Raw genomic sequence first — 12,703 nt, 5'->3', positions numbered from 1 at the left:
TGTACCACTAGCATGTGGCAGTAAGACGAAGAGACATTATGCAAGGCCAGGAGCTGCTGCTACACAAATAATTTATCTTCTTGTAAGAGAATCCTTGGGTAATCTCATTTTTAGACAGGCAAATGGCATTGCTGATCTACTTCAACAGCAAAGATTAAATACCTTCTGAATGAACTCTGGAATTGATAGATTCCTGCTGCCCAACTCTTCCTGCCTTCAATTCTGGACAGGAATTGTGCCCTTTCCCCTGGAATTACTATAAGGCCTTCTGCCTTTCAATTCTGTCTACAGCCCAAGGGACTAAGACTCCTAGGGGTATTATGCAGTCTTAGGTAGCCACTTATAACAGAAAGAGAAACCTGTGGTCTTTATATCTACAATGATCTGTAAAGTAGGCAAAAGGCAGTAACCTCCTGAGGTGACAGAAGGTAAAAGAGAAAAACAAGTACAAAGTGCTGTCTGCTTATAGAGAAATTAATGCAATGAGAACCTTCCCTAAGGAAGCAGCTGGACCACCTGTCCCTTTGGTACACTTTTCAATAGAAGTTATTTTGGAACGTTGCAGTTTACTTCCTCTAGTCATCAAAATACAACATTTTCTGATGTGAAATATGAAAAGCCTAAGAATAGCTTGGCTAGGATGTAAGAGAGGGACCTAGAAACTGTAATATGGTTAGTAAAGTGAAATAAGAGTTTAACCTGAACAGAAGAACACTTACTAGGAATATCATTCATTCATTCATTCATTCATTCGTTCGTTCGTTCGTTCGTTCACCAGGCACCTATGATGTACCAGGTACTACGGCAGTAGTAGTACTATGTATTAGGAATATAAATATGGCAGACAAAATCCCTGATGAGATATGTGATTAATGTGATCATTTTACGATGTATACAAATATCAAATCATTATGTTGGGGGACTTTTCTGGAAGTCCAATGGCTAACATTCCTTGCTCCCAATGCAAGAGAGGGCTCAGGTGCGATTCTTGGTTAGAGAATGAGATCCCACATGCCGCAACTAAGACCCAGTGATATATATATTTTTAAAAAATCATTGTTGGACACCTGGAACTAACATAACATTGTATTAACAACTATACCTCAAGAAAGGAAGGAAGACAGGCAAGCAGGAATGAAGGGAGGAAGGAAATCAGAATTGTTTCAAAACAAAAATAATTTTTAAAAATACCCCCAGTAAACAATTATAAAGATGGGAGAAAACAATATGGGTCATTGAAGGCTGAGCAAGAATTTACTGGATTGAGACAGTTAGGCTACTCTAGGCAGAGAAAACCAGCATAACGAAAGACATGCAGTTGTAAAACTAAACAACTTGTTTGGGGAACCACAAGTAGTCTGGGATGAGGAGGACAGTGTTGGGTGTATGGGCTAAACTTGGAGACGAGTCTGATGTGTTAAATTATGAAGAACCTTATATTTCATACTAGAGGGAGAGAAGAGCAGATTAAAAGTAAATTAGCAGAAAAGCAGCCCTGACATCATATAGAGTAACTATAATGATTAAATGAGATTATATTTATAAAGTGCTCAATGATGGTAGTTGTAACTATTATTAGCTAATGTCAGACTTTATCCTGAAACCACGGGAGATAGGAACAGGTTTTAAAGAGAGTAACATGATCAGATGTCTATTTTAAATAAATCTTCTGCAAGTGTGAAAGACAAATGGGAGATGGCACAAGTCAGTTGAGTGGCTACAGTGATTTCGAGGTGAGAAATGATGAAGATTTCCAATAAAGGTGTCACAGGAGGGCTGTCATGCAGATGAGGGAGCAGCTTTATCTCTGAGCTCCAAAGACCAAAGCCAGGCTAATAGATTAAAGCCTGAAGATAGGCAGTTTCAGATGAACATAAGCAATAACCTGAGCTTGTTCAACAGCGGCACAGCACTAGAAACGCTGAAGCAAAACCAAGGACCCATTCATTAAGAGTGACAGAAAAAGAGTTATTTTCAGTAGCTAAAAATCTCAACTAGATGACCATTAAATCCAACTTTCAGATTCCAAGAATCTAAATCACTTACGGGGACGATTCTGTAAAATCATTTGCTTACGTTTGTAGAGAGGTATACAATTTTCCAAGTGCTTTCATACTGATTCTCTCACTTGAGTTGCTCAAATGCCCTATGAGATCGACGGGGCAGGAATCAGTGCCATTTTCACAGATAAACTAGGAAAAGCTAGTAGTAAGTGCCTGGATACAACCAGATTTTCTCACTCCTGGCTCTGTGCTCTTTTCCAGTCTCACCATTGCCTCCAATATGGTACCAGTGCTGAAAAATCCATTCTGAGAAACCATCCTTCTTTGGTTACCTATTCCAATGTTTATTCTTAGAATCAGTAAATTCTTCTGCATGTTTTATTTTTGTTGTTCAGAAGTTTCAGCCTATTTCTCTGCTCTCTTCAAGATGAATAAGAGTTAGTCATCTATCTTCATTTAATGTTCCTTCATATTTACATACTATAAAATGTCTATCATTTCTCTAATCAGGGTACCTAACCCTAATTAAAACTCAATTAATCCCAATTATTAAAACTCAATCCTTGAGTTTGTTCACAAATGTTATTTCCCTTAAAGTAGTTAAGTAATCCGATCCCTAATTTAATACTAGCTCCAGGAACATAATATTCTCTTCTCATCATTCCAATTCTAATCCCTAGATATCTATTCTATTAAAGATTACCTCCTCCGATTATTTCATACCAATATTTATTGAGCACCTACTATGTAGCAAGGCACTGCTCCAGAAGCTAGGGACTCAGCAATGAACAAAACAAACAAAAACTCCTGTCTTCATGATGCTTCCCTTTGTACATGAGGTCAAGTGGGAAGATCAGACAAACAATAAATAGGTAAGGGACGTAGACTATTAGAAGGTGAGAAATGCTATGAAAAAAACAAATGAAGCAGTGTAAGGGGATGAGGGGGACTGGATGGGGCAGCAACTTTAGCATGTGCAGCATGTCGTCCTCACTGAAGAACTACAGTTTCTACCATGCTTTTTACTTGCTAGTTTCAGCACAAGGCAGCTTTTAATCATGTAAGAGTTTTTTTTTTTTAGCAATTAAACTATAACTAAAATAGTTTTTTCCCCCCTCTCAAGTTGAACTCTTAGGCACTTGTACATTTAATAAAAAGCAATTTATCAACTTGTTTTGAAGAATAAAATTTTGTTTCTGTAATGCTGAAATATTCTTTAAGAAATAATGTAAGAAAGTAATGGAAGCCCAAAGCCCACCACTGTGCACACACATACAAAGACTGCTGCTGGGTGCAATGACTTTAATAAAAACTAGCATTTCCCTGCATGAGCAATTAGGTACAGCGTTGGCCAAAAAGTTCATTAAGTTTTCCATAACATCTTATAGGGAAATGAAATAACTTCCTGGGCAACTTGATACTTTTTTAACAAGTTGCGGGGAGCTGAAAGATGAGCAGGTGGGATACACAGGAGGATGGAGGGAGTTGGAACAAACATAATTTTAAAGAGCTACAAAATTGGTGTGCAGCCTGGAGTGGCATCAGCCTCTCATTTCTAGGTGCACTAAGGAGTCTCCCCAGAACATACTATGAACGGTAAAACAACAGTTTTCAGTTGGGACATTTGTTCAGCTTGGAGAAGAAACCAAAATTAAAATACATAGCTTGTTGGAAAAGCAACTTGTTCCAACTTAACTGTCCCACAGACTATGGAAATAGGCAAAGCACTTCTCTTAAGAGGAAAGGTTCCTTTCATCTCTCTGGGGAAATATCCTAACACAGTATCATACTCCAATTATAACATACCTCACAAGGACTGAATGAAGCCTAACTACTAAAATCCTCAGTAAAGGACTTTAGTGAATGCACACTAACACCTGCCAGGACAGGTCAAAACCAAGATATAGAGTCATCATTAATCCACTGGTCCCACTTTCTGCTGAATGCAACAGGTTCTAGGAGCATAAGATAAGCAAAAGCCAAACCAGTGCCATCACAGCTACAAAACTAATGTGTTCATAATAGTAAAATTGCTTTCAGCTGCATTGCTGGGTGATCCAGAAGGCCCATTCAGGAACCCAGGTAAAGGGCCTTTCCCACTGATACACTGTGACCTGGGATGAGCTGCTTTCAACTTCTCACAGTCTTGATACCCTTTCCTTTTAAAACAGATTAAGTCCTACGCTTTACATTGTAACTGATAAACAAAATGCTAATGGTAGGGGTACTATAACTTTGGGGAGGGAAAAAAAATTAACTTGTGACTAATAATTGCTAATAATTATGGACTTCCCTGATGGCTCAGACAGTAAAGCATCTGTCTACAATGTGGGAGACCTGGCTTCAATGCCTGGGTCAGGAAGATCCCCTGGAGAAGGAAATGGCAATCCACTCCAGTACTATCGCCTGGAAAATCCCATGGACAGAGGAGCCTGGTAGGCTACAGTCCATGGGGTCGCAGAGTCAGACATGACTGAGCAACTTCACTTTCACTTTCAATAACTGCTTATGATTCTCCTATGAAGCAACACCGATGCTGAGTAAATCACTTCAATTCTGCAAGTGGCATAAAATCTGATTTTCTCTCAGATCAGCAACTGATCCTCAAAACCACTTTGCTGAGTGCCAAGAAGTAGCGATTGGTTATGAAACCTTGCTTTTTAAAGCTACTGGAATATTCAGCTGATCTTCAACAACAAAAGCAAGGGGTAGGGGTAGGGGGGAGACATTTTCCAACCAAACAGCACTTAAAACAATCCTCAGTTTTGAATTTATAATTTATAGTACTTCTTTGATTACAACCCAATGTGTACATGGATTTTAGCCAACGGCTCCGATCAGGAGAATCCACAGAGCCCAGTGTTAGAAGAGGGGTTTACTTTGGTAATAGTTCTTTGAATTGACTACCTACAGCCTGTCCATATAGGATGAACAATTTGCATATCTGTGGGACAAGAAGATACTAACAAAGGAAACATGCCAGTGTTGAGGGTTAGTTTATCTAAGATATACCTGGAAAATCTCAGTTCTCCATAGGACTTTGGTATAATTAGGTCCTTTAACAACAGTCAAGTCTTAAAATATTAAAACAAACCATCTCAAGGAGACAAAACTGAGCTAAACCAAGCTGGTGGCAACCTCACCTACTTGGCTCTTGAATGATCAGACAAACATAATCAGTTTGTTCAGCTGGAAAACTGCAGTTAAGAAGCAGAGGAAGTTAAAGCTATTGCTTAAAAATATAGCCTACAAATATCTTTGGACTTGTCTATACTTTGCCTGTTTGCCTTTCTGCATGAATAATCAAGAACTGACTGTTTTCTCTGATCAAGAATGAATCCTTAACTATTAGAGTTCTCCCTGTATATTGGTAAAGGTGCCTCCTGCCCTTTCCAGCTAGGCTTACATGAAACAAACTCAGTCTATGACTAAACTTGATCTAATGAGCCAGTGTGATGATCCCCGCTCCCTCTCCCCACCCATCCATTAGGACAAAATATAATAAAACTTCAGTCTGGCCTTTCCTTTATATCTCTATCACTCTTTCAGCATCTCATCTTGAACATTCCTCCTTCTCTTGACTGATAATGGTATCTTGGGTCTTTGGATTCTCTTCACAACTACAGAAATTAAAAACAGCTTCTCAGGGCAGAGATAGGAAACTTTCAATCATTTCAAACAGGGACCCTGGAAGGAGTTCTTGAAGAAGAGAATCAAACATACTAGAAATTCAGAGGAGGGAAGAATTCAGAGACCTTGGCTTTGGGTCTGGCTTCACTACTAAATCACTTTCTAAGTTATTTAGACATTCTTGAGGCATTAGTTTTCCCAACCTCAGAGAAATGCTGATACCACTAAGAGACTGCTTACTTAATTCACTGGATGAAAACGAATCCAAAAGTAAAAATATTTATGTTAATACTGGAAAGGATTATTGGGCTGAAGGAACTCTTGTCTTAACCTTTTATGAGTTGTTATGTAATTATTCCCTACAATCCCACATTTAATTTCAAAGTATAATATGTACTCAAGGTACCAAATAATTCCTAATTCCTTTTAGCCAGGCTCAGCTTCTCTCTTCTATTACTATATATATTTACAGATAATGAAATCACTAATTAGGTAAAATTCTAAGATATGGCCAAACAAAAGGACTGTCCATTATTCACAGAATGCTAACACAGAGGACAAAGTTGGGGGAGGGAGCAAAGGTCTGGATTCTAAGAAAACAGATGAGCTATTTGGGTGTTTGGCTTAAAAAAACAAAAGCAAAAACAAAAAGATGGATTAATAGTTTATATCTAAAAGGCAACTCTATTTTGAATGGCTCTAACAATCCCATAATAAGCACAGTATCAAACACAGTCAGGGTAATTAATTCAGTGGACTCTTCCCCTTTCACCGCCAGATTGAACAGCTCTGAGGATAATCTCCTTCATTCTCCCAGGGCTCAGTTGGAAGATTCATTATTTATGCCCTCAATTGTTTACTCTGTCCTATTTTTCCACCATCCAGGCCCAAGGGCAGTGTTATCACTGGCCTGTTTCCAAAATGAATGTATTAGTTCCCTGCCTTACTAGTTACAAACCCAAAGATAATCAAACAGTGGTTATCTTAACACTGGAGAGCAACCCCACCCCACCACTTGATCCAAGAGAGAAGTTAATGACAATGCTGACCCCGGGTACCAAAAGCTGTTATTTTAGATGCATGAAATGAAACACATTAGTTTTTCTAGTCTTTTTGTTTTTCTTCAACCACTGAGCGACATGTATGCACATCCAACAGGATTCCTGAAGGGCAGTACCATTAGAAAGACAACTCTGGCCCTCACCAAGAGCAGACCTGTAAACTATGAAGGATTAAACTGATTGAGATGCACTTTGCCTAGCAACCATTCATTAGGAAGAGTTCAGTAACTCACCAGCAATCAATTCCGTGTCCTTATCTAAGCCATAAACAGATAACAGACTCCACCAAGTCCTCTACCCTCTGGATTCAGACAGCAAACAACTTCCTTAAAAGACTCAGCTTCCAAAAGTCAACCCTTGGAGGAGGGGGCTGTGCTTAAACACACACAAAATATTGTCTCAGACACCTGACTGACAAAGCTGAATAGCTAAGAACTACCACCAGTCACATCTCCATATGAATGCATTCATTGTCTCTAAATAAGTCTCCCACACTGCAGCATTCCTAGGTCTTTTTGCCTCTAGTATTTTCTCACCTTGAGCAAGTCTTTCCTAGTTTCAAACCTGACAACACTCAAGCTGATTATCATGAGAATCAAACAATGCCAAGGGTCCAATGTTTTCCTTCACCTTCTCAAGGGGATCACTTTATACTTCAGATGTGAATGGGGGATTGGGCTGGAGTCTCCCTTTAGAGAGACCATAGGGCCCTCTTAAAAAAAGAAAAAACACACCCTAAGCTGTGACTCACAGAAATAAGCAGGTTAAAAACATATTGCTAAAGAAAAATCAGTGAACTGAACCTCAACAGCACCACGTCCCCTTAACTTAGATTATGGTATATCACGGCTTCATAGAATTGTTTCCTCGCAAATGACCAAATCTGAATTTCCATCCTCCTTAAATGATACCTGGAGATCAGTATAGATACACACCTATCATTAGTTCTATACATAGCCTTTTGTCTCCTGGGGAAAATTCTTTGGGGAAATCACTGCACCGTGCAAAATACAGATTACACAAACCTGTCAAGAAAATAGAAATATAAAAACATTAAGTGAGCCAAGTGTAATGTAACTTTATAAAGCTGTATTAGCTGCTCACTCATGAGTAGACAAAAAATAACACCTAGATATCAAACAGGAGGTTATTAGTAGAAGCAAGCTGAAGTGGTGGTATATGCTTTAACATGGCCTCCAAGTGGATTTTGTCACTTTCTCAGGTTACTATATAGTTTAGACATCAAAGTGCACTTTGTTTTATACAATAGCTAGCTGCCAAAGCTTCAAAGTGATTTTTAACAGTTCATTCTCAGTAACAAGTTGGGTAAGACAACATCTGGGGTATTCTCTCTGCCTTTCAATTTAAATATGATTCATGGAGTCTTAAGGGATAAATGGGTAATAAACTAAAACCCCAAAATCTAACAAAGGTTTACTATGAATCTACTTTTTTTGCACAACTTTGTATTAAGGCTGCTTCAGATTAAAAAAAAACAAAACTATAATAAGTTTCCTGATCCCTAGTAAGTTTCCACAATTGAACCGATTTCCTATCCCATCATCCCTATTCTTTATCATATTTGCTTTTACCCCAAACTGCTCCTTATTGATTAGAGATAAAAATAAACCAATGCAAAGAAGAAACATTAATCCATCTTAAAAGAGCTCCAGCATACCAATTCTATCTTCAAAACTGAACTCCAGTTAGAACAATTTCTGGAAACTGAACCCGGATTACAAGAATGAACTCTCAACATTTCAATTAATATTTACCAAAGTGCTGCCCAAAAAATTGACATTCATCCCTTCAGGAATTCTAGCTCTTTTCTAATCAACATTTGGATAAATCTGGTCCAGACACTTTTGGTGAAAATGCCCAGTTAAAGCAAGTTTACCATGAACAATGCCACTGAAAACACACAACACACACACACATCCTTCGTTGCCATCATAAATTTTGAGTTTTCCCTCTTCAACTGGTATCTCTCCTCTCTGTTAAAAACCGATAAGAGGTTCCTGATTTTGGCCGAAGATGAACTGTCCTTCAGGAAGAAGGGATCCGTAAGTTGTAGAAGCCAAGGAGCTCAAAACGTAAATATAAATTGTAATGATACAACCACTTGAATTCATGAGGGGGTGCTTTAAAAAAATTAACGACTTAAACAAAATTCATCTGGATTTGTTTAAGTTTGGTTTTTGACGACAGAAACTAATCCCTCTGAGAGTCTGTGAATGGGAAATATACAGATGGAGAAAAATATGAGACTTTTAAGTTTCAGTAACGGTAAGGGAAGTTTGCTTGCTCAAGCTAGGTTTCTCCAACAGGGCTGAGTCCTACACAAAGCCGGTGACACTGTACTTGGGAGAGAGACTTCAGAAGAGTTAATCGCTAACAACTATCAGGATTTCCTTTAACCACCATCTGACGGAGGCTGATCCCTCTCTGCACTAGCACCTCCTTCATTTTCAGACTGTTTTTGCTGATTAAGGCAGTCCCAAGTAGGAAAATGGTGAAGACAGCCTTAATGGACACGGATGCAGAACACTTTCAAAACCCCACTCCTATCCTAGCCTGTCCTTTTTTTTTTTCCGGCTTACTGCATCAGATGCCAAACAAGAAAGGGCTCCTCTTTTCTCTGTTCATTTTACTACGCGACCGACATCTACACATCAGTAAAAAGAGAGGAGAGTCCTGAATCTCCTTACCCAGCTGCAGGGATGAGATGAAGGGAGGGAAAGAAGAATGAAGGGCAGAATTAGAAAATCAAAATAAACTGATTAGACGTGGAGCTCTTACTTCCCACTCCATTTCCCCTTTTCTCACAAGGTTAAGTCGGCTGAAGTCGGGGTAGGATAGAAAAAGCACACACACACCTTAAGCCCTGGAAGGGAGGTGAGGTTCGCTCCGCAGCGCTCGGTGGGGCTCCGGGCTCCGCCCCGCCCGCCTGGGGCACCTCAGCCCTCCTCGGCCCCAGACCGGGAAGACGGAAGAGAAGGGGTTTCTAGCGGTCCCGGCAGGGGGAGGGGGAGGCGGCTGCTCCGGGTGCCAGGCTCTCCGAGCGCAGCACTCCGCGGCGCGCCGACACCCCCTCCCCCAGCCGGCTGCCGCTCGCTCCCCTTCGCCGCCGGAAGCCAGCCCCGCCCCCTCAACTCCATCCCGGCCCTCCGCGAGCCCCCTCCAGTCCTCACAGCCAATGGCGAGCCAGGGAGCCAGCAGAGCGACTCACCCGACAGCCAACTGCGGAGGCCCACTGGGAGGTCAGCCGCCCGGGATAGGCCAGCCACCCGCCGCCCCGGCCCCGGCACGGCTCCTCTTTGTTAGAGCTGCCCCTTCGCTCCAGGCCCCCACCCCAAAGCCAGCAGCCCGGCATCCCAGCAGCCCGCATCTGGGCCAGGTGATGCCAAGCCCCTTCCCCTGCGCCCCCCGCCCCCGCCCTGCCTGGGTGTGAGGAGTGACCCCCATCCAGGCAGTACCTCCGTCAGTGCCTCAGACTTGCATAGCAAGAGCCATCCGGAGACCTTCGACAGCAAAAAGATGCTCCCCCAGGCCTCCGCCTCGCCCTTCTTTTCTCAGACTAATCAACTGCACTCCCTCATAACCGTGCATAGATTCAGGTTTGTATATTAGATCAGCTGCACACATCAATCCACCCTGTCTGAAACTCCTGCTTCCCATGACGCAGAAATTAAGGGGGGAGGGGGACACATTGGGAAGATATTTCTCTGGAAGTTGGTGCGGTGGGAGAAGGGATACAGTAAATCACCTGCAACAAACGCCATACACACACACACAGCTGGATCCAACCCAGCTCAGATTCAAGTCATCTACATCCAGTTAAACCCAAACAAACCACTCCCTTAGCAGGTTTCAGTACAATCAGGAAACAAACATCTAAGTCCTGTTCAAGCCATACACCTAATATTTGAGAAAACTCTCAGCAATAGCTTCCGCATAACTGGCAGGTTGCATCAACACCACAATCACTAATGTCAGTGTTAGAAGCCTAACACGGCTGGGATGGAATATGCTAAAGATTGTAGAATGTTTCCCTAGGTATAGTGGTGAAGCAGTAGAAGGGGTTCGTTTAAGATAAATAAACCGGTAATAGGGAAGGCAAGTTATTACCTACGCTGTCATTTTGTCCACAAAGTTCTTGCAACTAATCTACACCACATTCTACAAGTCCACTTAGTTCCCAAGTGCTAATACAACTAAAAAACTAACGTTAAGTACCCTTTTCTTATGTGGAGCTCAAAGCACTTCATATATATATGAACCTCAGTGTTCTGGGAAGATGGAAAAGGAACTGTGTGTCATGCCTATTTAAAAGCCAGTTTGGGACTTCCCTTGTGGCTCAGCTGCTAAAGAATCCGCCTGCAGTGCAGGAGACCTGGTTTCAATCCCTGGGTTGGGAAGATTCCCTGGAGAAGAGAAAGGCTACCCACTGCAGTATTCTGGCCTGGAGAATTCCATGGATTGGGTAGTCCAGGGGTCGCAAAGAGTCAGACATGACTGAGCAACTTTCACTCACTCACTCTTGGGACTTCCTTGGTGGTCCAGTAGCTAAGATTCTGCACTTTCAATGCAGAGGGCCCAAGTATGATCCCTGGTCAGGGAACTAGATCCCACACTTTCACAACTAAGAGTTCGGGTACCTCAACTAAACATCCTTCATGCTGCAACTAAGACCTAGTGCAGCCAAATAAAAAATATTAAAAAAAAAAAAAAAAAAAAAAAAAGGCCAGCCCTTTTTTCTAACCCAAACTAAAAGGCTTGGGCTTAAATAGATTTCTGGAGAAATTTCATTAGTCTCAGAGACTAGGTTCCAGATAAAAAGAACTAAGCGTGAAAATTTTTTTATTTTAAAAACTGCCCACAAAAGTGTCCTCATTAGCTAATGAGTCTATTCCCTCCCCATATACACCTGAACTACCAAAAATCCTCAAAAGCACAAAAACAGTTACAACTCTCCATAGTGTTAGTCACTCAGTTGTGTCCGACTCTTTGCAATCAATAGACTGTACCACTGGTCAGAATGGCCATTAAAAAGTCTACAAATAACAAATGCTGGAGAAGATGTGGAGAAAAGGAAATTGTCCTACACTGTTGGTAAGAATGTAAATTGCTGAAGCCACTATGGAGGAAAAAAAAGAGTATGGCGGTTCCTCAAAAAGCTAAAACTAATAGTTGCCATATATGATCCAGTAATTCCACTCTTGGACACATATCCAGACAAAACTGTAATTTGAAAAGATACATGCACTCCCCTCCATGTTCACAGTAGCACTATTTATAAAAGCCAAGACACGGAAGCAGTGCAAATGTCCATTAACAGATAAAGGGATAAAGAAGATGTGGTACATACAAACAGTGGGATACTACTTGGCCAGAAAAAGAATGAAATAATGCCATTTGCAGCAACGCAGATGGACCTAGAGATGCTCATACTACGTGAAGTAAGTCAAATACCACACGACTCATACATGGGGTCTAAAAGATGCAAATGAAGTTATTTACAAAACAGAAATAGACTCACCGACATAGAGAGCAGACTTGAGGCTGCCGAGGGGGAGGGCAGAGGGGAGGGATGGACTGGGACTAGGGTGGGGTTAGGAGATGCAAACTATCATATGCAGAATGAATACACAGCAAGGTCATACTGGATACAGCACAGGGAACTGTATCCAATATCCTATAATAACCATAATGGCAAAGGAAAAAAACCTTTGTTCTTAAAAAATAAATAAGCAAATAATTTAAAAGGCATTTTCCCCCATAAAGACCTGCCAGTGCCATTTTATAAAATTCAAACACCCAAGAGACAGAACGCAGACTTTGATAGGAAAATTTATTACTTACTAGACTTAAAGAGAACAGATCTGAAAAAACAAGTGTGAGAGCTATCTGGGGAGGGGAAAAAAAGACAATGCCTTGACTATTATTTCAATATAGCAACGTACTAACATTTTTTTTAACTGGCTGCACTTTCTCTTTCAGACACTAGAG

The 12,703-nt window shown here is 41.0% G+C and overlaps 1 protein-coding gene across 4 annotated transcripts in view; it reads right to left on the bottom strand.

The window, feature by feature from the left end:
- Positions 1-12,703, bottom strand: part of FAM222B (family with sequence similarity 222 member B) — a 61,411-nt gene that overhangs the window by 25,070 nt on the left and 23,638 nt on the right. The window contains exon 1 of one of the 4 annotated variants that reach the window (XM_040243907.1): positions 9,571-9,774. The exons of the other annotated variants lie outside the window; for them this stretch is intronic. The gene's annotated coding sequence lies outside the window, so the exon portion shown is untranslated. Of the gene's footprint in view, positions 1-9,570; positions 9,775-12,703 lie in introns of those variants that run through there. 4 annotated transcript variants of the gene reach the window in all.

Source organism: Oryx dammah, unplaced genomic scaffold (genome assembly GCF_014754425.2).
Source record: "Oryx dammah isolate SB20612 unplaced genomic scaffold, SCBI_Odam_1.1 HiC_scaffold_8, whole genome shotgun sequence".
Taxonomy (NCBI): domain Eukaryota; kingdom Metazoa; phylum Chordata; class Mammalia; order Artiodactyla; family Bovidae; genus Oryx; species Oryx dammah.
This window is presented reverse-complemented; position numbering and strand designations above follow the sequence as displayed.